Below are 24,573 nucleotides of genomic sequence, written 5' to 3' on the forward strand. Positions count from 1 at the left end.
AAAATAGTCACGGTAAACAAGGAATTGAAAGTACTTACCAAAACCATTGCTGTACACTTGCACTTCTTGTTTATAATACTCTTCAATTAATATGCCAATTGCTTTTAAGATTCGACTAGCCGACTAATATTTCTGTTACTGATAACATACCTCATGAGACGGACTTGTTAAACTATCAATTTCATAGGCTATTCCCTGATTCCAATTGCTGAGTATCGCCATCAGTCGAGACAATATGATGCGGTATCATCCAGAGACCAGACCATACATTGAAACCAGGGCTGTGGAGTCGATAAATCTTACCACCGACTCCAACTCCAGACATTGCCAATATACCAACTCCGACTATTTTCCTCACAGAACTCCGACAGTAGTCCTACTGCAAATTTTCTTCGAAATATATACGTCACTGTGATGGTTTAATGATTTCAAGTTCTGGTTCAGGGCGCTGGTTGACTGAAAAAGGTCGTCGCATACGTTCGAACCGCATATTTCCTGTTTAGTGTCATTTATGCCCATTTTCACTCGAATCTGACGAATTGCCAAAAAGGAGTACATTTAGGCGTACATTTTCAAAAACCTTCAAAAGGAGGACAAATCCTCCTAAAGGAGGATGTACGGTCATGGTCACCCTATTATAACATAGACGAGCCTCGGATATTTTCTAATATGTATGAACTATCCAAACATGATAGATATGCCATACTGTATAATTAAAATGTGGGTAAAAGAATAAGAGTGCAGTAGCTTTTCAGTCTGAGTCAGCAACTAATACAGAGATGTACAAATTTTCTCACTACATACTATCCTGATGACAAGCACACACACTCTCAGTACTAATAAACGGTGGTCAGAATCGAAATTTCGGGAGTCTTAGTCAAATAGCATATGTCTACATGCACTTAGTCAAGTACTAATGGACTTGGGCTATACTTGCACTCCAGGGATATCTAGAACTCTAGCACTCTTTATTAAAGATTTGTTTGACCCAAGCAGCTGAGCTATATAGTAGAAATATTTTCGATTTAGTAAAGTGGGAAGTAGCGTTTGGTTATATTTGCATCAATTTAACAAGTGATGCTGTCACTTACAAAACCAAACGATTTCTCTTTCACAGTATCATGGCATAATTCCAAAAATTGCACCAATTAGTGACTGTGTCGGCAATTTTGCGTTAGCCAGGAAGATGCATATTGCAATGTTCTTTCTCTATGCATCTGAATTGCAATTTGCAAATAATGTCAAATTTTATCAATATCGTTTCTAATTTCAGTGATTGTTGGCACATACAAATCCTATTCTATTTTATGAGTAATAGACACTTACGTGACCTTTGACACGAACCAATCAGGTTGCAGCAGGATGTAAACAAAGAACAAGCCCGGGCAAGCTTACTATGAGCTCTTATGGGAGAAGGTTGAAAAATGAAGGTTTTAAGCAAGATTACGTTGAATTGGGGATGACTGGCCTTAATGAATAGTAATAGCGTAGAGCTAGTATGTGGTTGCAGCTTTTAATCTAGGATGAACATGAATGGTGGCAAGTACGCACCAGCGTGCTGTGTCCAAATGCACGGGTTTTTGACAACTTTTCTGATTAAGCGACGATTGTTGTATACTATACTATAGGATTGTGGTAATGCATATTTTGACGATTTCATAGGCTCCAGGTCTCGAGCAAAATTTTCAAGCATATCTCATGTTCAGAAATATATGTACTATAAAATATAGCTGCTGCCACACATCACAATTTTTGTGTATTGATTATGAAACTTGAAAGCTATGGAGATTCTATCGAATTTATGGATTTGAGTGGAACAGCATCTTCTTCTAACACCGCGGAGAAAGCTACGAAGTATTTCATGGAGCGCTATGCACACGATTTAGGGATAAAGATTGAGGAGACAATCCACTCTTTTTAGAAGCAATATTCTAGTGAACAGCCAATGTTATGGCAACTTGCGGAAAAGTGAGATAACACACTCAATGGAAATACACGTTCTCGGAAAATCAATTATTGATTCGTCTTGCACTTGTAAGACAGGGTAAGTAAGGAAAAAGACATTGTTTCAGAGACTCCTTCAATAGATATTTTAACCATGATTTATTTTCATATTAGGCTCTGATATATGCTCTCATGCATATGCATTAGGGCTGTTCAAAAATCACCTTTTTTCCTGAATCTTGCTGGTTACTTGATTAAATTGTTAGGTTGCCTTAAAAAACGACGCACACCAAATTTGAATTCATTCCAATCAATATTCGCGGATTTCGTAGAGTTTGAAAATTTTGAATTTGCCTAAAAATGCAAAAAAAAATTTTCAAATTTTTCTGCCAACCCCATGAAATTGTTGCGCTGTCTTCAAAAACGATGCAAAACAAATTTGACTCAATTCGAAGCCGTAGAAGTGGAGTTATTTCAGTTTTTCTTTGATTATTCTGGGATTATCCTTGATTGGTGGATCATCCCAGAATTATCATCAAAAAACTTGAATAACTCCGCTTCTGCAGCTTGGAATTGAGTGACATTTGGTTTCCATCGTTTTTGAAGACAGCGCAACAATTTCATAAGGTTGGAAGGAAAATTTAAAAAATATATTTTGGGCATTTTTAGGCAAATTCAAAATTTTCAAACTCTACGAAATCCGCGAATATTGGTTGGAATGAATTCAAATTTGGTGTGCGTCGTTTTTTAAGGCAACATAACGATTTAATCAAGTAACCAGCAAGATTCAGCAAAAAAGGTGATTTTTGAACAGCCCTAATATGCATTGATTAAGACAATCCAGCACCTGAAGCTAAAAGGACTACATTGTGATTTGCATCAGCATCAGTGAGCTCCATCGTGATTGACAAGCAATCTCTCCACTGTACTCGCAACCGATCAACTCCTGCCACAAGGTAGATTTTGGTGTATCTGGTGTCTTCAGTTTTATAACATTCCATCAAACACAAATAATCCTAGAACATTTTCATCTGGAGAATTGTTCATTCAACAAATTGGGCATCTGAATGAGCTTCAATAATGCACACCACTGGAATATCTAGACATGCACTGTTGGTACAGACTGACAATGGAACTGAATTTTCACAATTGCCGAATATGTTGCGTCATTCATTTTTAATTTTCAATCTTGAATTAGAGTATGCAATTAGTCCATATATATTTGGTTAGTTGTGATACACAATGCTGCATAGTATGACACCAGACAAAATTTTATACTCCTTGATTCTTCCGATCAGCTGTTCAATATCATCATCATCATCATTGGTTTATTAGCAATTTTATCAGTTCAATACACCACAAAAAATGCGATACAATGAAAAGACAGGAAGATGTCGAAGCGACAAGGAGTAGTCTATGGAATCTGACACCCACCTTGGCCTAGGCGATGTAAAGAGGCATGCACACTGAATGAAAGTAAAGAAGATAGTATAGAAAAAAGAAATATGAATACGTTCTCTCACCATCTTTCTTGTTGTGGAACAGTCTGGCTCAGGCATTTGGAGGTGTGTAAATCACATGCAGGAATATTTAAATCTAGATTCAATTTCTTGATTTCAGACTCAATGGTGAATCCGTTTTCTGCCATGATAGCATTGCCTGGCTCACCATAGCTGAACTCCATCATTTTCTTACATTTCTTGTCGAATCCACATATTTACCTAATATTTCGATCTTAAATGCTCCCTGTAAATAGTTCCTGCACAAAAGTAAGTGTACCACAATCCATCAATCCTTTCAAAGTTGTATGTGATTTATTGACAGTCAATAATCATTCTAGATTTGAGAAATCATGAATGAATGCAAATGGTGCATTTTTAAGAACCACATATCTACATGGCCAAATCGCGATTTAATGAAGCAGTTACATATGGCTGAACCAATGGTTGAATACTATGCTTACAGCAATACTATAAATTTGACGTCAGTAGGATAAGTCGGGCAATTCAGAAAGAATTTAATGTAGTCTAGCATAAAATTTCAGCTTCTCCGCATCTTTTGACATTATGATGCTCCTCTGAGAACTGAACATCACTAGCAATAATTGTCCGCCAATTTGTAATTTTCCTGGACGAGTTTACTGTTTTGTGCTTCTATACTTCTTCCAGAAATTTGATTTTCTTGCGTTTTATCCATCGACTTCCTCTTTCTGCAGCTTCATAAAAGATATCCATCAAGCCTGCACAAAATATATAATATGTTTATTTTACAGAGCAATACTGCTGTGCAGGCACCTATCAAAGCGTACTCGTCGACTCGTACAACGTATCACCGCTACCAATTTCAACTATTCGTCTCATTATTGAGTATATTGTTTTCAACAATTCCAATACATTACACACCATCAAGCAACAAAACTGGAGTGGAATAAAATGAGACACACACCAAGTCGATTGTGGCATCAAGTGTGACTGCATTTCAGATTGGACTCATTTTGAAACACAGAATTGTTTCATCTAGATCAGTGGCTCCCAACCTTTTTGACCTATCGCCCCCTTTTCAAGGTCAATACCGATCATCGCCCCCAAATTTTGTGTACCGAAAATTGGGCATACAAACCTGTAATCACCGGCGGGTTGACTAAAAAAAAGGGTCAAATTTTCGGCTCGCTGTCTAATTTGACACACTTTTGTAACTAAATTTCCGTGGGTTGACTAAAAAAAAAATTAAAAAAAAATGTCAGCCGTTTTGACGCGTCATCGCCCCCTTCGCTATTTTCGCCCCCTTTGTCCATTTTCGCCCCCTTCGTCATTTTCGCCCCCCTAGACCGCCAAATCGCCCATGTTGGGAACCACTAATCTAGATTCTAGATTATGTCACGATTCAATATTTTTGGTACAATAATAGATATGTCATTTTCTTAATAAAATGAGAATTCAGATGACTACAAGGAAGTCCACATGCCTTTATCCAGATTTTACATTCTTCCATGCATGTCATTGGCTCTGGGAAAGGTAAAAGCGCACACCAGGAACGGTCTGGGTAGCCATCTCCATGTTACGCAGGCTATTAGCACAGTATTTATCCTGAAAGATACAATACACGAGCTAGAACAAAAAATGACGATTTCAGCCGGGAACAGATCATGTTGCCTAACATATATCATATTAATATGATCATTGAATATGCAGACAAGTGTCCAGTGTAACAGATAATGTGCTAGATAATGATACAGACTATAGACTACTATATACAAATGTCGATTCCATAAATAGAACGCATATAACGCCACATAATGGATACCACACATATCCTGACTCAATATTCCTCTAATACATTCTATTCGCTACGACAATCCTATAGTATACGACTAAGGATAATACAGCAATAGTTGCTTCATCCGAAAAGTTGTCAGAAATTCATTCATTTGGACATACCATGCTGATGCGAGCTTGCCATCATTCATGCTTATTGTAGGTTATAACACTGCATATACATACTAGCTCTACGTTATTACCATTCACCAAAGCCAGCTATTCCCAATTCAATGTAATTTTGCTAAAAACCTATATTTTTCAACCCTTTTCCATAAGAGCTCATAGTAAGCTTGCCCGGGCTTGTTCTTTGTTTACATCCTACTGCAACCTGATTGGTTCGTGTCAAAGGTCACGTAAGTGTCTATTTCAAGAGACCTTCGAAAGCACTTGCTATTATAATAAAGAAGTTGGAGTCGGAGCATTTCCACTAACTCCTACCCCGACTCCAGCCAGTATTTTTCCGCGACTTCGACTCCAAGGAGTACAGGGTACTAAACATATTTCGAAACTCCGGCTCCATTGAGGAAAAATTAGCGAAATTCCGATTAATACTCCACAGCCCTGACTGAAACAGCATCTCAAGTCAACACCATACACGGGCATATTATGTGTGCATAAGAGACAAGTAAATATTAGAATATTGTGTCCCTCTTTACAGACTTCATTCATAGTTAACAGATACGCCATTGAAAATACATCTCTCAAAGCTCAGCTTAAAGTCAACATGTCACCAAGGTCCCACACTACCAGAAAAATGTTTTCGCATCCGCCAGGAAATATATCAGTGTATGCCTATCCCATTTATATTACAAATAATCAATATTTATTCATGATAAAAGATTGTATCCCATCATCTGGATAACCTAGGGTTATGATACGTCCTCCTTAAGGGGGTTTGTCCACTTTCTTGAAGAAATGTCCTCCTTTATTTGTCCTCCTTATTAGCTAAATATGCGAAACAAGACCACGAAAGACATTAAATTTTGGCCTAAAAGACAGACCTTTTTTGTCAACAAGACAACAATGATACACTAGTATAAATCAGGGTTGTAATGACTCGAGTCATGACTCGACTCGAGTCACGATTTTCTGATGACTCGACTTGACTCGAGTCATTTTCTCAAAATGCGGAAATGACTCGACTCGACTCGAGTCAATCTGTGTATTGACTCGACTTGGACTCGAGTCATTGCGCATCACTCGAACCAAGTCATATGACTCGAGACTCAGACGGCCAAGACCAACATTTCATTGTAATTTCGAAGAATAGTAAATTAACCACCCTATTTTGGCTTCGTAAATTGGTACTGGCACTTGAAAATGCGACCAGAAACTGCTAAAAGTGAGGAAAATTAGTATATTATAAATGCGAACAGTTCGATATCACCAGACAGCGTTATAACAGCGGGTTTAACAAGACTTTAACTGAGAACTGAGCAGTCAACACAATGACTTGGACTCGGACTCGAGTCATTATCCCATTACTCGGACTCGAAGCTCTGCTCGACGACTTGGACTCGGACTTGACTCGGTGGCGAATTGAAAATGACTCGACTTGACTCGAGTCTAAACTATAAAAGTGAGCTTGACTTGTGACTCGGAGTCTTGTGACTTGGTTACAATCCTGGTATAAATAAGGTGGAAGAGGGTAGCCTATTTCAGGAGACAAATCGAAAAATGATTCTAATTATTTTAGTCAACCCAGTGAAATTTGGTGTACAAATATGGTTTTCTATTCTGCTTCAGTAACTTTTGAAGCCCGTGAAAAGTGTCCTCCTTACCCAGTATCGAAATATGGTACCGGCAATCATATCTTAAAATAGGCTTAAAAGGCCCTGTGGATATATAGCTGTATCAGCTGTATCAAAGCTGTATCGGCTGTATCACAAACTGTATCTCACGATCCCTCGCGAGAAATGTATTATCCAGGTACGAAAGTAGCCTATCAATGGACAGTTTTCCTTGCAGTATACTTTTAATGCGACTTCTCCCGACAATGCTAAGCTAAGCTAGGCGACTTCAGAATTGTAAAATTTCTCCAATTACGGATCTCCGAGTGTTGACATTTGCCCCGACCTTGATCAATTGATGAGCAATATTTTTTTATCTGATTGCCACATAAAATGTGAGTAGCACCGGGCAGGCCATCTGATAACCCACTATATTACATTGCTATATCAGCTGTATCATAGCTGTATCAGATGTATCAGCTGTATCATAGCTGTATCAGATGTATCAGCTGTATCATAGCTGTATCAATCAGCTATATCAGCTGAATCACTCACGTATCAGCTGTATCACTCAGGTATCAGTTGTATTAAAGCTGGATAACTCAGTGATCACTCTGCATAATAAGTATCACGTCTAGACTATGAATCGAAGGTAAATCGCGCCAAGTGCGAACATTTTTTTAGTTCATCTTAGCTTCGCGAGCCCCTTCAGACGCTTTCACGACCCCAGCTTGAGAGAACCACTGGTCTACTTCATCATCGCAGAAATTATCTTGTTGCTTTGCTATACTGTGTCCTGAACCTAGTTTACACCTGACATTGCACGCAATACGGGCGTATTTGCATAATCACTGTAGGAGACGATACCTATGTGTTCTGATACCTGACTATTTCCATCCCAGACGTAGTCTTGACGTGATACTTGTTGCGGAGTGATACCTGGGTCCTGGGTGATACAGCTGATACTTGAGTGATACAGCTGATAGCTGATTAATACAGCTGTTAGGCTACTTGTGTGATACAGCTGTGATACAGATTACCAGTGAACCCTAATATCCCCCTTCCCAACCCTAATATCCCCCACACCTAACCCTAATATCCCCTTCCCCCAATATTATTAGTTTAATAATTCATATTAATAGTTGGTTACCAGTTTATTTGAACAGCTTCTTCGAGGTACAGGTACATTTTAATACAAAATTTCGTAAGGGCCGAATTCACCTAGGGCCGAGTTCACCAAAGGTCGAATTCACAAATTGCCGAGTTAATCAAGCGCCGAGTTCACTGGCAACCACTTTATAACCATGCATTAATTAGGGTACCTGCTTCAAAATGTTCAAACTGTATCTCTCTATTTCACTAAAATACTAGGTCGGAAATATTCGACTGCGGTATATCCTTATCCACTGCAATTACGCCCACCACGCACATTATTCAATGGCCCTCGCTATCTATTGCGACGAAAACATTGAGCATCGCTTGACTACGCTGCAGCAAATCCCAATTACGACCTTGAGGAGTTCCCCGTGTACTCTTGCTTCACGAGCAGAGATGGTCGGATTATCGAATGTAAACATGGGATGAACAAGTCATTTGGGTTACAGAACTTCAGAATAACGCGAAACAATAACATCATATTGTTAATTAATTCGCTAAAATCTTATCGGCTGACTCTCATGAACAGCGAACGTCAGCAATAGGGTGGTCAAATTCGAAATGTGGGAACTATTTTGCCTGCATGACGTAATATTAACAAAAAACAAACAACCAAAAGTAGATAGGCAAGATACGGTAGTAACGATACAAAACAAACTTTAACTATTATATACAACAACAACACTAGGGTTATCATACGTCCTGTTTTTAAGAGGATTTGTCCTCTTTTAAGAGGATTTGCCCTCCTTTAAGAGGATTTGTCCTCTTTTTTGAGAATTTTGGTTAAATAAAGGGCAGACTTCGACTGAGATACAATAAGTCAGCACTGTAGTAACAGTCCGGCGGCTATTTAGGGAGCTGGGCCGGAAAATTGACCTTTTTGAGTCAACCAACTGTTAATGTGAAAGAACAACTGTATTTTTCGCGAGTCGAGCCAGAAAGTTGAATTTTTTTTCGTCAACCGATCACTAAGTGGGAAAATTAACCATTTTTTAAGGATCTTCCTCTGGCTTTGCAAGTTTAAGAATTTTGAAAAAGTGTCCTCTTTTCAGATTTACAAAATATGGTAAGCCTAAACAACACAGAACATTAATTAAATATCCCAAGAGTAGGGATCTTCAAAAATGACTTTTTTTCTCAAATCGTACGGGCTACTTGATACTATTGTTCGGTCACATAATTTAAGCCTGCACACCAAATTTGCTTCAATTCCAACCAGTAGCCGCATCGCTACAGGAGAAGAAAGTTTCTATTTAATATATAAAAATAAATAGTAAAAAAATTGAAAGTTTTCTGTTCACCTCACGAAAGCATTAGGTTGTCTATAGAAACGAAGTTCACCAAATTTGGTTCAATTCCAACCAGTGGGAGCGGAGTTATTGCCGTCGAAGAATTTGGATTTGAATAAAATAGTATTTACGGTGGTCACCACTGTAATAAATAATTAATTAATTAAAGGATTGGTCACCGTAAATACTATTTTATTCATAATCACGCAGTGTGTCAACATACTGTGATGATGGAACTGGAGAAACGCTAGTTGTTCTAATTTGCCGTTGGAAAGTATCCAACAGGTTTGAAAACCAAAGTAAATCATCGGTAAGGCATTGTTTTTCACAAGTAGAACGGCAAATAATCTTAATGACGAAATCTCTGATGCCTGCAACGCAGAAGGATGTGCTACCTGCAACGAATCAAAGCAACATAATCTATGAATACACGTGCTGGTGTGATAGTCGGTATGTAGGTCGCACGTCTCAACGCTTGCAGCAAAGAATTCGCCAGCATGTCACACGGCAAATTAGAACAACTACTGTTTCTCCAATTTCATCATCGCAGTTTGCGAGCATCGCAAGCACGCGCAAGGGCCATTGTTATGTTCATTGTGCTTCGTCAGTGCGATTGTTTAGAAGAGTGCTCCTTGACCTTTTTTCCTGCAGCGCCCTGTTTCGAAAATTGCCTAGGTCTGCCCCCCCCCCATATTTTAAGAACGAAAGTAAAAACACGGGACACAGACTCGAGCTATCGGACGGATTCGGATTCTCAGAAATAAATATTAGCTCATCTCTACTGATCAGTAATGCCCCCTGGGCAAGCAAGCGTGATGACCGGCAGGGGCGTATTCAGCCGAAAAAACGGGGGATATTTTTGGAAAAGGGGGTGTTTTTAAAAGGAGAGAATGTTCCTAGTTCTAACCGATTGATCGGGTTAAATCGGGAGTGGGCAAACTTTTCAGCTCGCGGGCCGTATTCAACATCTGATTACATTCGCGGGCCGCACTATGGTAAGACCGTATTTATAAACCAAACGCAAGCTTTTATTCGATTATATAAAGCAGCGGTATTGAACTATTTTTACTGCGACCCAATTCCGAATTTTAGTGGCATCTCGCGAGCCAAGCCTCACACACCAAATCGTATCCATTTAAATATAACTATGCTCCATTTCACATGCATGTATAATACGATACGTAGAACGCGCCCATTAAAATTGGAGTGTATGATTTCACCATACGGGTCGCATTTGTATACTGTCTACTCAGACTATTCAGTAGGCCTACCTACCATTTCGACCACCAGACATATCAATATCTATTGTATTAGCCAGCCAGCGACGGTCATTTTTGGCCAGGGTTTTATCGCCGCCAATCTTTTTGGCACCGCAATTTAGGCTACCCGTTGTTATGTTGCCCAAATCCTGATGCTTTCATGGGTCCTGTCGCGCAAGGAGTTGACCTCGCAAGTCCGCTCTCTCGTAGGCCCGCTTTAGATCGTTACACACCCCTACACTAGAGCTTCGTAACGGAACCCGGAAGTGTTTTTCAGGGAAAACAAGATCGGACAGTTAATCCTGTCGTGATTTGAAACCAATTTATGTAATACAAAGGTCAGCACATTTTTATGATCAAGTCAATTTGTTGTAATGACTTTTCCACATGTCTCGCTTATTGGCCGAGCGTACCCAAAGACAGTATCCTCGGAAATCTACAAACGATCCACATTTATGCGATCTTCTCTTTTAGTTTACAATGTCCTTGACCGTGGTTCAAAAGGCCTTCAGGCGATAAGTCCCATATATTTTTGTTTAATAACCAACAACAACAAATGATCTACCGGAGATCGCACGACGCACGAAGAACTTTTGTTGCAACTCAACAAATATTACAAACTTAAAAGATCGCTATGATGTCATCGCGACCAAAAATCATACCCTTCTCGGCCCATACTTTCAGAACCCCTCATGTAAAGTAATCGAAGACTTGGAGATAGTACATGTGTATATGAAAACAATTTAAATGTTGATTTGTTGATAACGCACATGCGTCAGAAACATTACCGAGATTATATAAACTATGGCCATCCCGAATAAATTCACCAAAATAAGGGATGAAATTAGGTTGTGGCGATTCTTAGGATATGATAACAATTTAAATATGTGAGCAAAGATCGACTTATAGATATGTTTATTCCGCGTTTGGTCAAGCTTCAGAAGACACAATGCTGACACCAGCATGCTACCTTTAAATGCGTGTTAGCAAAATGCTTACTGTATTAACCTTGCCTATTCCTGTATTTTTTGTGGGGACGACATCAACATCATTTACTATTGTCCCAAATATTTTAAAAATTTGGTTGATTAATTTTGCACTTCGTAGTTATTTTGATAAATTGTGCCTGTAATTATGATGTTTGAATTTAAATGGTGATTAGTTGCAGCAACAATTTCATTATAATGTCATATTATGACTAAGGCTGGGCAAAATCAAGTTCCTGAGTGATTCGTTTTATGCCACCACAAAGAATATAATGCCTGTCATCCATCACATTAAAGACACTATCGTATTTTTTCGACATACCGGTTTCATTTCACCTTGTGACAATGTTGTGGGATGATCATGAAGTCGGAAATGTAACGTTAGTAGCTTTATACTTAATGTTTGGTATGCTACGACACGGCTAATCAAGGTTTCAAGGGTACCACAGTGGAAATAGCATCGAAACTGTTATTCTCATTGATAATTAACTTTCTGTGGCGAGGAGCGTATCATTTCAGTACTCGAAACAATCGTCTTTTACTACTCGACTCGAGTAATTGAAATAAACACTCGATTCAGATTCAAGTACTCGAATCATTGTGCCCAGCCCTAATTATGACAAGTAATACAAATTGCCTTACCACCGATGCCGGAGCAGAAGTGGGCCTACCTATCATTTGATGGATTGCAACATTCATAGCATTCATCTTCGACTTTCCGCTTTTTGTATTACTTCGGACAACTCATTATGAATGAGTCAAGACCAAAGTTCTAAAGGATTTGTAATTAACTTCGCATATTGAGGATGAATCGACCAAAAACACGCGCCAATCGGTTTTTCCAAGCACAATGCTGATAGTTCTAATCAAAAATTACAATTGTCATCCGAACTAACTCTTTTCGTTTCGCTTGTCTTGGATAATTAGCAATCGAGAGTTTTAAAATGCGTAGGCCCGAGGTCGGGCTATTGTGCTAACAATACAATCTAAAAATGCAATATTGAGATTCTGAGTTACTTATTATTATGATAAAATATATTAGGAATAAGTTTAATCAATTCGTTCTTCACCGCAACTTTTATCAATATTTGTATCACGTTTCTCGATGGCTTCACGGGCCGCACAAAATGCTGTGGCGGGCCGCATGCGGCCCGCGGGCCGTAGTTTGCCCACCCCTGGGTTAAATGTATGCACAAATGCAGATATTACACCGTTCAGATAATCTTACTCGTGTGTGTGACTTCTTCATTCGCATATACAAAACTAAGTAGGCCTACAACTGAATACAACACCACAACCCGTAAGCTAAGATAACAGCAGAAAGAGAGACAATGAGGTATCTTGACCTTAATTACCAAAACGAGGATGTTATCGCGAAAGTGCGCGCAGATCATATTACCATAGTGTCATAAATGATGTCGACTGTCGACACAAGCAAATCTCACTACTCAGTGAAATTGGTCTACACTCCGTTATATTTTCGTCATCAGTACTGCGGCAGCTTTCGATTGATACCCGTTTTATCAAGTTTGATGCTCGGCAAGCCGGTCAAAAATTACCATCAATTTGCCTTTGACCACATTCGACACCATTTATTAGGGATGGTGTGAACCTCTGAAAGGTTCGGGTTCGTGTGAACGCGAACCTTTTTGAAAGGTTCTGTGTGAACGCGAACGTGAACCTCGTGACGTCACGTGACGTCATATTGCTAATTTCAAACCTGCATTTCAGTGAAGTGATAACCTTGCAATACCTAGCGACGATTCGGACCACATAATGCCACAATGCTGAAGTACCTATTGATGTTTTAAACGTCTACAGATGTATCAACTGGGGCAATCAATTGATATATTCATCCCAGAAAATCAATATCTTGCGTCGCTTTGCCACTATTTCGACGAGAACTTGCAAGGGAATATGAGCTTACGCCTTAACGGTCAAGGTCCGACCGGACAATGTATTCGGCGTCCCGAGTATTGCTAAGTTGATATTGAGCAGAGCGTAAAACGGGTTTCCCTACTTGCTACCGATATTACCCCTTTAACAAGCTATACAGCAGTAGCCAACACCCCAATCCAAGGAGTTGGTTTTTATGATACAATAAACATGTGAAATCGAGATTGACCCCGTACGACTGCTAGATTTTTTACATCGGACAACGATATCAATTTCATTGATTAGTTGGATAAGAGTCATTCCCTGACTACCTACATGTAGTGTTTCGGTCTTGATGTTGTGTGATTGCGAGTCAAGCTCACAGCAGAGATGAGTCACTAAATATTCGCAAACGGAAAGCTGGATATTTCGAGCAAACAATTGTAACAAAGCAAGTATAATGTTTGAGATTGTAAAGGTCCATGCTCGTTTAGTGTTGATTTTTATGCTGACAGCGCCATGCATATACCGGTCCCGCAGTTGAAATGCAATAAATTTCAACCAAAGATACTATAATGAAGTGAAAATTGTAATATATGAAAAAGGTTCACAGTGCAGAACCTATCAAGGTTCGTTTGTGAACGTGAACCTCTAAATATCTGAGGTTCGCACACAGAACGCGAACGTGAACCTCACGTTCACACCATCCCTACCATTTATGACACTATGATATTACAGCACTGCGGGAGGTCTCTCCATTTTGCGCTCAAATACGAACACTCCAACAGTGAAGATACGTAAATGAATTATAGTCTGTTGCCGTTTGTATCAATTGTTCAGCCTGTTTTGCACATGATCTGGATTAATTTTGTTTTAAATCAATATGATATCTACTGTCTGCCAAGATGGTGTAGTATTTTGATGTGCGGAGATGGTAAAGACCAATTAATGCAGTGGTTCTCAACCGGGGGTCCGAGGACCCCTGGGGGTCCATGAAGCATTTTCAGGGGATCCGCGAGGCCTCTATATTTGCAACACGATCGATCACCAAATTTTCTAAGCTAGGGAGATCATACAGCAGTTTGGCTTCGTAACTGCTAAAACTTCAGGACGTACATAAACAGAATGGCCGTCTGAAATGAAATATCCTATACCAGTGGTTCTTAATCGGGGATCGGCGAGACCTTTAGATTTGCAAAATGACTGATTACCAATTTGTAACTTTTTTTAAATTAGGGAAATCACGGGGCAGTTTCACTACGAAACTGCTAAAGCTACAGGGCTCACATGAATAGAATGGCCGTATGAGATGAAATATCCCACCATGAAAACTAATGTAATTGCCTATACATAGCATGCTGATAGAAGCATATTGCTGTTTAGAGATGTTTTGTTGAGGTTTGTTGAAAAATATTTTTCCTAAAAAAGTGATAAACTCGCGTCACGGAATCCATTTTCAACAGTGATCTACATATTGGCAGCGTTGCTCTACAATACTGTCTCTTATATAAGTTGTATTAGGATTGCGTCGTGCTTTCACTTGCTCTTTTGTATCGAGCCGCTTCAGCGGTCGTACACTTGATAGTTGATGGATTCTCTGCAGCAGTTGCTGAATCGTGTGTGATTAACTCAGGTCTTTTACACATATAACCACTATATTCCAAAATATCTTGAAGATGAGTTGCTAGACAGAAACGTGATGACTTCACACTGAAATCTGTTTCTCAATTTTGGTGCCAAATATTTTTGATCACACACAAAGGTGTCGTCGGAAGCGTCAGGCGGTAATGGTACCTTCGCCGCCACCTATACCATTTTGGAAATGGATTTTCGGCACTCGTTCATCTCAAATCGATATGCTTGAAATTTTCAAGACACGACCACATATATGCAGCTGATTCAGAATTCGCTACGGAATGATAAAAGACCAGCCAATTTCTACATTAGGCTTGCAATTAAAATGCATTCCTAAATGCGTTTGCGGTGCAAAAGTGACAATTGCGAATTGTCCAGGGCAAGACTATAACTTCTCGTCATTACAACATTACATCGAACATTGATGTATCACTATCACGCGCTGCGAGTCACGGAGCGCTAATTTTCCTAGCCTCCGATATTTTTATTACTGGCCTAGGGGTGTTCAAAAATGACTTTTTTTCTCGAATTCTGCTGGCTACTTGATAAAATTGTTACCTAATTGAAGCCTGCACGCCAAATTTGGTTCGATTTCAACCTGTAGCCACATTGCCAACTGGGGTTGAACCCGTTTAGACGCCGACCCGCAACATGCCAAACGACGCCCTACGGCTGAGTCTCTACGGGCGCCGGGCGTGTGAACGGGCTGGAACGCAGACTGGCAGCTGAATTTCGACTTGGCATTTGGCGTGTGATCGGGTTGAATAAAACGCAGAGTGGCGGTTAAATTGCTGCATGGTGTCCAACATTTTACGACGCCGTACCTCGACATGGCGTTCGGCGTCTGCAATCTGGAGACTGCCTTGTTAGATAGCGGGCGCATTAGCTGAACCTGAATTTTTTCTTTCTTCCTGACTCGAAACTTAATTAATTTCCAGGTTTTGCGAAATCAGTAGTTCTATTATAATTAAAAAAACTGCGTAGCTCCAATTGCTGACGATTACCCTGGGCTAGTATCGTCGTCGAGTCTTTGCTGCCCCTCTTTACACTCGCAGCTATCTCATACCTGAGACTGCATACATACAAGAAATGAATGACGATTGAAGTATCAATATTCAAATTAATCTACAGTGCAACGAGCACAATAAAATGACCGGATGGGAGTCTTTGCATTGCTTATTTTATTTTTGCTCTCCGTCGGCACATTGAAATTAGGAGTTTTGCTCTTCATGCGTGGTGGCGGATTGCCACAGGCATTAGCTAACTGATACTGAAATGATCCGCGCCGCCCAAGGAGTTAGCGCAGATGCGGCAGTGATGGGACAGTGTTTGGCCACGCTTTGCATACACTTCAATCGACATGAAGAGTTTCTTGGAGGTACAGAACTTCATTATATAAGTAAATAGTATATTCATATTGAAATGAACCCGAATATTTTCGATTGACTTTCGTCAGGGGTAATCGTCAGCAACTAGTAGAGAACTGGAAAGAACATTGTATACGAAAGAACATTGTATAGTATACGATTGTTGATATACAATGTTCTTTCCAATTCTCTACTAGTTGCTGACGATTACCCCTGACGAGTGTCAGCCAAAAATATTCGGCTTTATTTCAATATGAATATACAGAGTTGGATCAATTACAATATTTTAATTCAATTACAATTACAATTACTTCCTTGCATGTTTCAATTACATTACAATTACAATTACTCAATGCTAAAAATTTCAAATTACAATTACAATTACAATTACTGGTAAATATGTAATTAATTACAATTATAATTACAATTACAATTACTTTTAAACAGGTAATTGATTCAGTAAAGAGGTGTTCTTTGACAACCGTAGTGACGTAATTAGCAACAATCTCAAGCTATTCATGTTTCGTTCCTGATATGTAGAATACCCTTTAATTAATAAAACTCGAACGTATTCGAACTATTCCTAATCATACAACATACTGAAAACTACAAGCACAGAAAAATGTTTTAAGCGACTGTTAAGAACCAAAGGTTTGAGCGACTAACAGGGAATAGGCTACAGGACAGTCAATGAAATGTAGAGATGAGTCAGGATAATGAAATGTAATTGGTAAGGCGTCAGCGATAAGGATGACACCGATAAGGTGAGTAAAATTAAAATAAATGCAAAAGGAAAGAACCTCCTGATAACCAAGAATTACAATATTTTGGTTCGCATTTACATTTTCACTTGCTCGGAAACTGTTAGATTGCATTTGATGAACATTAGGTTACTTTGGCCAAGATTGGAGGCCGAGATTGGGATAACATCTCTACAAATGCGTAATCAAGTTTGATGAAGCCTTGGTTGGAAAGTTGAATTTTTTTGCTATTGATGCAACAAGCCTTGGTACTGGTCAGAGATTAAAAAAAAACTTTGACCATGGTGTAGGAAATGGTTCAGCACAGGTTTCAGAAGAGTTTATTTGCTGTTCATCCATTTTTGAAATATTAAGATTTAGTTTAGCCCACTGGTTCTCTAACTTTTTTGGACACGCCCCCCTTTATGACAGTGAATATTTCCGTGCCTCCCTTATCGTCATAGCACACAATGAAACCATAAAGTTAGCAATCCTTACATATAGTTTGATGGTATGGAACGTTATGGCTGTTGTTGAGAGAATTATCCAATACGAAATTCACACTATACACTGAGCAATAACCATAAAACGGAGGTGAATCGGGCCAAGCGCGAAAAAGATTTCAGTTCACTGGAGCGTCGCGCCCCGTTCAGATGCATTCACGCCGCCCAAGGGGGCACGCCCCCGGTTTGAGAACCACTGGTTTAGCCTATATTGTACTTCACAAAGTTTTCTGTTGCTACTGAAGTATGGGAAACAGTTTAGCGTGACTGAATTATCTAGTTATAACGCAGCACGCATATAACACCGATGTAAATAGGCTAATTATTACATGTGGTGACTGTTTACTATGGCCTTAAAGCCCCTCGTCGTCATCCTGGTTCGTACCGGATTTTCACTGGTGCGACGAATAAATGATTGAATAAATTATTATTTATGTTGTGATTGTCAGGTTTCCATGAAAATGTAATTGAGATTGTAATTGAGCAAAATTTTGATCAAATTACAATTACAATTACAATTACACAAAATAGAAATGCTTCAATTACATTACAATTACAATTAAACGAAAAAATGTAATTAATTTCATTCAGCTCAATTACAAATTACAATTGATCCAACTCTGGAATATACTATTCAATCGACATGGTACAAGGTACAATATAGCCCAGGGGTGGGCAAACTTTTGAGCTCGCGGGCCGCATTCATCATCTCAATCCATTCGCGGGCCGCACTATATAAAATTGGGATTATAAACCAAAACGCGATATTGGTATTTGATTATATATAGTGAGGACATGGAGATAATATATGTGCTCATTTAAAACAAATCGAACATTGCTTTGATGATATCGTATACGCGTCAGAAACAGTGGCGAGATTTCATTGGCTGGTCGGTTGTCCCAATTCTTAGAACAGGATTGAAATTTATATCTGTGAGCAGCTATCTTTACATAGATTTACTAATTCCACTTTTGGTTCATTTCCAGGACACACAATGCTGACAGCATCATAACCATGTTAGCTTCAAACACGCTTCTACTATGTGTAGATAAAATATAAATACTCTGATTCTACGCATACAGAGAACGAATCTACCTAAGACACGCCTGAATCGTTTTCTATAGGCACATCACTGAAATAATTAAAGATGGAGTGGCCAATCTGAAATCACACTCGTGATCCGAATTATGTCAATTGAGATCGGGCTGTCGCGCCAGAGATAAAACATAAAAAAATAATATCGGAAGTATTCACCTTAGGACAGTGGTTCTCAAACTTTTTAAGACACGCTCCGACCCCCCCCCCCCCCCTTATGATGGTAAAAGATTTCGCTTCCCCTCATCGCCATATCACAAAACGCAAGCAGAATGCTAACAAACCGAACGGATACTTTGATGGAATAGAAGGTTACTACTGTGGATGAGACATTTTTAAGTATGAAATTCAGACTTAAGACAGAGCAAATAGAATGAATGTAATGGAAATCGCGCGAAGCGCAAAAAAAATTTCAGTCGAGCTCAGCTTCGTCCCCTCCCCCTCATACGCTTTCACTTCCCCAACGGGGGATGCGCCCGCCAGTTTGAGAGCCACTGCTTTAGAATTATATTGGTGAAATTTACTAAGAAAAAGTTTATTGAAGTCCCTGCATTAATTCGATTTTTAGTGCGCATTTTTAGTGCGCATCAATATTTTTAATAAGTTTCTTTAGGTTCTCGCGGACCGCACAGAACGGCGTGGCGGGCCGTAGTTTGCCCACCCCTGATATAGCCTCTGGCGTCGGATGTATCAACTATCAAGACGCCACGGTCTGCATTTAATTTGTTCATGTCGTTTGGCGTCTGTATGCATATATCGACTGTCGAGACGCCACGCATCTAACTTGTACATGCCGACGTTTTGCGTCTGCTATATCAACTATCAAGACGCCACAGGGTGCATCTAACTTGTATTTGTAGACCTCTGGCGTCGGATATATCAACTATCAAGACGCCACAGGCTGCATCTAATTTGTCCATGTCGTATCGATTTTCACCGTTTGCCGTCTGTATACATGCATACATCGACTATCGAGACGCCACTGTATGCATCTAATTTGTACTACATGCCGACGTTTTGCGTCTGCTATATCAACTATCAAGACGCCACGGGGTGCATCGAACTTGTATTTGTAGACCTCTGCCGTCGGATATATCATTTATCAAGACGCTACGGGCTGCCTCTAATTTGTAATCTTCATGACGACGTTTGGCGTCTGGATATATGTCGGCTATGTCGTAACTATATCGACCCCAGCTGTTAGACAACAAGCGTTAGCTAGCTACGTCATACGATAATCATCTGATACTGATACGAAGATGAATGAATAGGCTAGTTCTAAAAAGTCCGAAAGACGGTATTTAATGGGGCTATATAAAAATAAACTTGACAAACCTTACAATTCTGGGCTGACGACGTGTTCTACACGATTAGCCCAGTTTACTACCTCAATATGATCTTGTAGCTTTTGCACGGTTTCAAAACTGATGTCGCATAGACTGCAACTATTTTCTTCTTCTGTAACGATTTTAATAAGGCCTCTGCTAAACCTCGGCTAAGGCCTCGGTTTAAGTCCTCGGCTAAACCCAATGCTGCCATTGCTACTGGGAAACTCGATCAGCAACCCAACAAATAAATGTAGCAGATAATATGTTCCTCTATATTGACAAAGATAATAATGAATTGGAACGCGAATTCAGACTTAGCTTAACTAGCTGGCATAAATATCTGGGTCAACTCGGAATCATAACAATAGTTTCCCGCTTACTAAAAAGTATAGCGTAAATAGGCGGCATCGCCCCGAAAGACAAACAGATTAGTCTGACTCATACATATGTCAGACGGTTGTAATTTCATCGCGATGAGCTAAATTAACTTCTTGCTGACCTGAACTTATCTACCTTTGTGGCAATCTCGGAAACTAAATCTTAAATGAATCTACCGAGAAAGTGTATATTTCGGGCTACAACTTTGAATATAGTACCCACCCCAGCGCCTAAATCCACGCACCTATACGGAATCCCAGATGCCAAACACCATGTTGTTGAGCGGTGTCGTAAAATGCTAAGGCCAATTGCTATATAGCAATTCAGCCGCCACTATGCATTTCAAGCTGTTCACAGTCAAACGTCAAGTAGCAATTCCGCCGCCACTCTGCGTTTCAACCCGTTCACACGCCAAACGCCACGTAGCGACTCAGCCACAGAGCGCGTTTGGCGTGTACCGGGTTGGCGTCTAGCGGGCCCCGTCTCAACCACCTGAAATTGTTATGTTATCTATAGATACGATGCTCACCAAATTTGGCTCAATTCTAACCAGCGGAAGCGGAGTTATTGATGTTGAAAAATTTGCATTTGAATAAAATAGTATTTATGGTGGGCACAGCTACATAAATAATTACAGAATCGGGCACCGTAAATATTATTTTATTTGAATCCGAAGTTTTTCCACGGCAATAACTCCGCTTCCACTGGTTGGAATTGAGACAAATCTGGTGAACATCGTTTCTATAGACAACCTAACAATCTCATAGGTTGAATATAAAATTTTGAAATATTTTTGATTCAATTTTAGATAATAAATAAAAAAAACTTTCTTCTTCTGTAGCAATGCTGCTACTGGTTGGAATCGAACCAAATTTGGTGAACAAGCTTCAATTGGGTAACCAAACAATTTTATCAAGTAGTCAGTAGAATTTTACGAAAAAAGTCATTTTTGAACACCCCTGCTGGCCAAGCGCTTTAAAACAGGACAAACGGCAGATGCGCCAGACGTCTGACACACAAAAAGCCTGGAAATCTGGAAACCTACACGACAACCGAACTAAATCATCGCAAATTGGATCAATGACAATACATGATAGATTCTATATCGGATATTTGATTAGTACAATCTGTTTTGGTACTGTCGGGGGATCTGCTATCTCTAATTATACAAGCCTAGGTCGCGTGCTTATTTGAACACGCAATGGCGAGAGCGAGATCTTCGGCGGCAATGTAACATGATGCACTAATTACTAGGGATGGTATGAACGTGAAGTTCTCGCTCGCGTTATGTATGTGAACCTCAGAAATTTAGAGGTTCCGGTTCACAAACGAACCTTGGCAGGTTCTGCACTGTGAGCCTTTTTCATAGATTAGAATTTTCACTTCAATATATCATCTTTGATTGAAATTTATTGCATTTCAACTGCGGGCCACTATATGCATGGCGCTGGCAGCTAAAACACAGTCAACACTAAACGGTCATACACCGTGAAAATCTCAAAAAATTTACTTGCTTTGTTACAAAAGTTGGCTCGAAATATCTAGCTTTCCGTTTGTGAATATTTAGTGTCTTTCTGCTCTGAGCTCGACCAGCAATCAAACTATACATCAAGATCGAAATACACTACATGTAGGTAGTCACCGAATGATGCTTATTCAATCAATCAATGAAATTGATATCGTTGTCTGATGTAAAAAATCTAACAGCCGCACGGATTCAAACTTGATTTCATAGGTTTATTGTATCATATAAACCAAATCCGCGCTATTGGGGTGTTGGTTAGTGCTGTATAACTTGATAATGGGGTGATATCCGTAGCAAGTATAGAAACCAGTTTTACACTTTGCTCAATATCAACGTAGCAATACTTTACTAATCAGAGGTGGTCAAAGTAGTCAAGAAAGCTACTCAAGTAGAAGTGGCGACGAAAAAAATCTACTCAACTCCAGGTAGAAGTACTTATTCCATAAGCCCCCTAAAACTACTTGAAGTAGAAGTAGAATTGACTGACTTCAAATCTACTCAAGTGAGTAAGTAGTTTTGAAAACAGTCTTAATTCGGTCGCATGGACTGTCAATAGCTGCAAATTGATCTATGCGGAAGGGGTCTTGATTCGTATTGATGCATCCCAGGAGGTATCACTATTAGACAGAATAAAGCTTCAAAGGTGATCAGCTAAAACAGGTGTAACGTTCAAAAAAGGCGATTTTCCAGATTAACAGGACACGTCATGGGCTGCTAGATTACGATATGATAGGTAATTGTTAGATTGCGATACGGTATAGTTTCAAACGTTATAGTGGACCATATTTACTGTGATGAGATATTTGATATGGGCGACAATGCGGCATGAGCGGAACCAAGCAATCCGGTACCTAAATTATATTCAGTGATACTTTCGTGAAAACATATTTGTCACTCCACTACTGTGCGCGAAGCGCAACAAAATTTCTGGGCTTTACTTGACTCTTATTATTATTAAATGTTGGTACTCCGTGAAAACAGCCCCGAAATTTCTCAGGCTATCTTTCGTATTGTGGGATTAAACTACTTCTACTTGACAAACTGGAAATGGCGAAAGTAAGTAAGTAGATCACAAAATATTACGAAGTAGAAGTTGAAGTAGAGGAAATCAGATCTACTTGAGTAAGTACCAGAAGTAGAGGAAAACCACTTGAGTACTTCCAAAAAGTAGAAGTACTTAGTTACTGACCACCTCTGCTACCAATACGCCGGATATATTGTCCGGTCTGGCCTAGAACGTTGGGACGTACGCTTATATTCCCGTGCAAGTCATCGTCGAAATTGTTGATAAAGCGACGGCAGATGTTGATTTTGTGTGATTATTAAATCATTTGATTGCCCCAGTTGATACATTAGGCGACGTTTAAAACGTTTAAAACTATTTTTAGATGGTACACGAACTTCTTTTGTTGACATAACCTTGTTGATAAAAGTCGACTCCAAGGCACACAAATGAAAGTCTGAACGGCCCCTTCCAACGATGCGAAATCTATCGTCTCGATAACTTTTAGCTCAAGCGGGATTATCCAACAGATGCTTGCCAATGGCAGAATTTTAATTTATGACCTCATGCTCATCAAGCTATAAATCGCAACGAAACGGCACAATGACAATAACAACGGTCCTTGCGTGGTTGCGATTGTTCAGAACAATACCGATTTTCAGACTTTGAGGGGTATTTCGGGAAAGGGGGGTTACATTGCCCTGATCAGTTTTGAATGTATATTTTCAATGCGACAGTAGCTTTCAAATAAAACCAAATTTATTTAATTTGAGCGCTCTGGTCGTCAGCTATGGGATTAGCAATTCGGATGTTGCGTGCAGATTGCTGAGCAGTAATTTTCACTGAGCAAGCAAGCGTGACGACAGGTGTTGCGTATCTATCTGTAGATTACTAACCGACGGATAGATTATGGATAACTAACCTACGGATAGATGGGCAGCACGAGAGTCACGGTCGAGTGATGCGACAACGGCAGATTTGTTGTCGCTTCATAGCATGAAACGGGAGCGTAATTGTTAATCCCATAGATGACGACCCGAGCGCTCAAATTGAATAAAGTTGATCTTATTTGAAAGCTACAGTCGCGCTGATTCTGATAATATACATTAAATTTTCCTCAAGGCAAAGGAACCACCCCGAAATAGCCTTCAAAATATGAAAATCGGCATTGTTCTAAAACAATTGCAACGGCGCAGCACGATGGCCATAACAACGGTCCGTGCGTGGTTACGATTGTTTAGAACAATGCCGATTTTCGTATTTTGAAGGCTATTTCGGGGTGGTTCCATCATAGTGTCCTATATGGTGTCGACACAAGAAAATCGCACGGTTCAATGAAATTGTATCACGTCACAGTTTCCATTTGGCTACAGGCAATTTGACGGTGATTTTTGTCCGGCTTGCCGAGCATTAAATTTGATGAATCGGGTATCAATCGAAAGC

General features: G+C 39.6%; 3 long non-coding RNA genes across 3 annotated transcripts in view; 2 read left to right on the forward strand and 1 right to left on the reverse strand.

Moving 5' to 3' along the window:
• LOC145436057 (uncharacterized) overlaps positions 1–24,573 on the forward strand; it is a 115,491-nt gene that overhangs the window by 47,185 nt on the left and 43,733 nt on the right. The window lies entirely within an intron of this gene.
• LOC145436011 (uncharacterized) lies at positions 1,303–4,894 on the forward strand. The gene is made up of 3 exons (XR_013914133.1): positions 1,303–2,044; positions 2,759–2,900; positions 4,217–4,894. It is a non-coding gene; the product is annotated as an uncharacterized LOC145436011 (long non-coding RNA).
• Positions 3,740–5,625, reverse strand: LOC145436012 (uncharacterized). The gene is made up of 2 exons (XR_013914134.1): positions 4,909–5,625; positions 3,740–4,183 (listed from the first exon to the last, which is right to left on the reverse strand). It is a non-coding gene; the product is annotated as an uncharacterized LOC145436012 (long non-coding RNA).

The sequence above is a fragment of the Botryllus schlosseri genome, chromosome 3 (assembly GCF_051294905.1).
Source record: "Botryllus schlosseri isolate E-star chromosome 3, Bs_hap1, whole genome shotgun sequence".
In the NCBI taxonomy this organism is placed as follows: domain Eukaryota; kingdom Metazoa; phylum Chordata; class Ascidiacea; order Stolidobranchia; family Styelidae; genus Botryllus; species Botryllus schlosseri.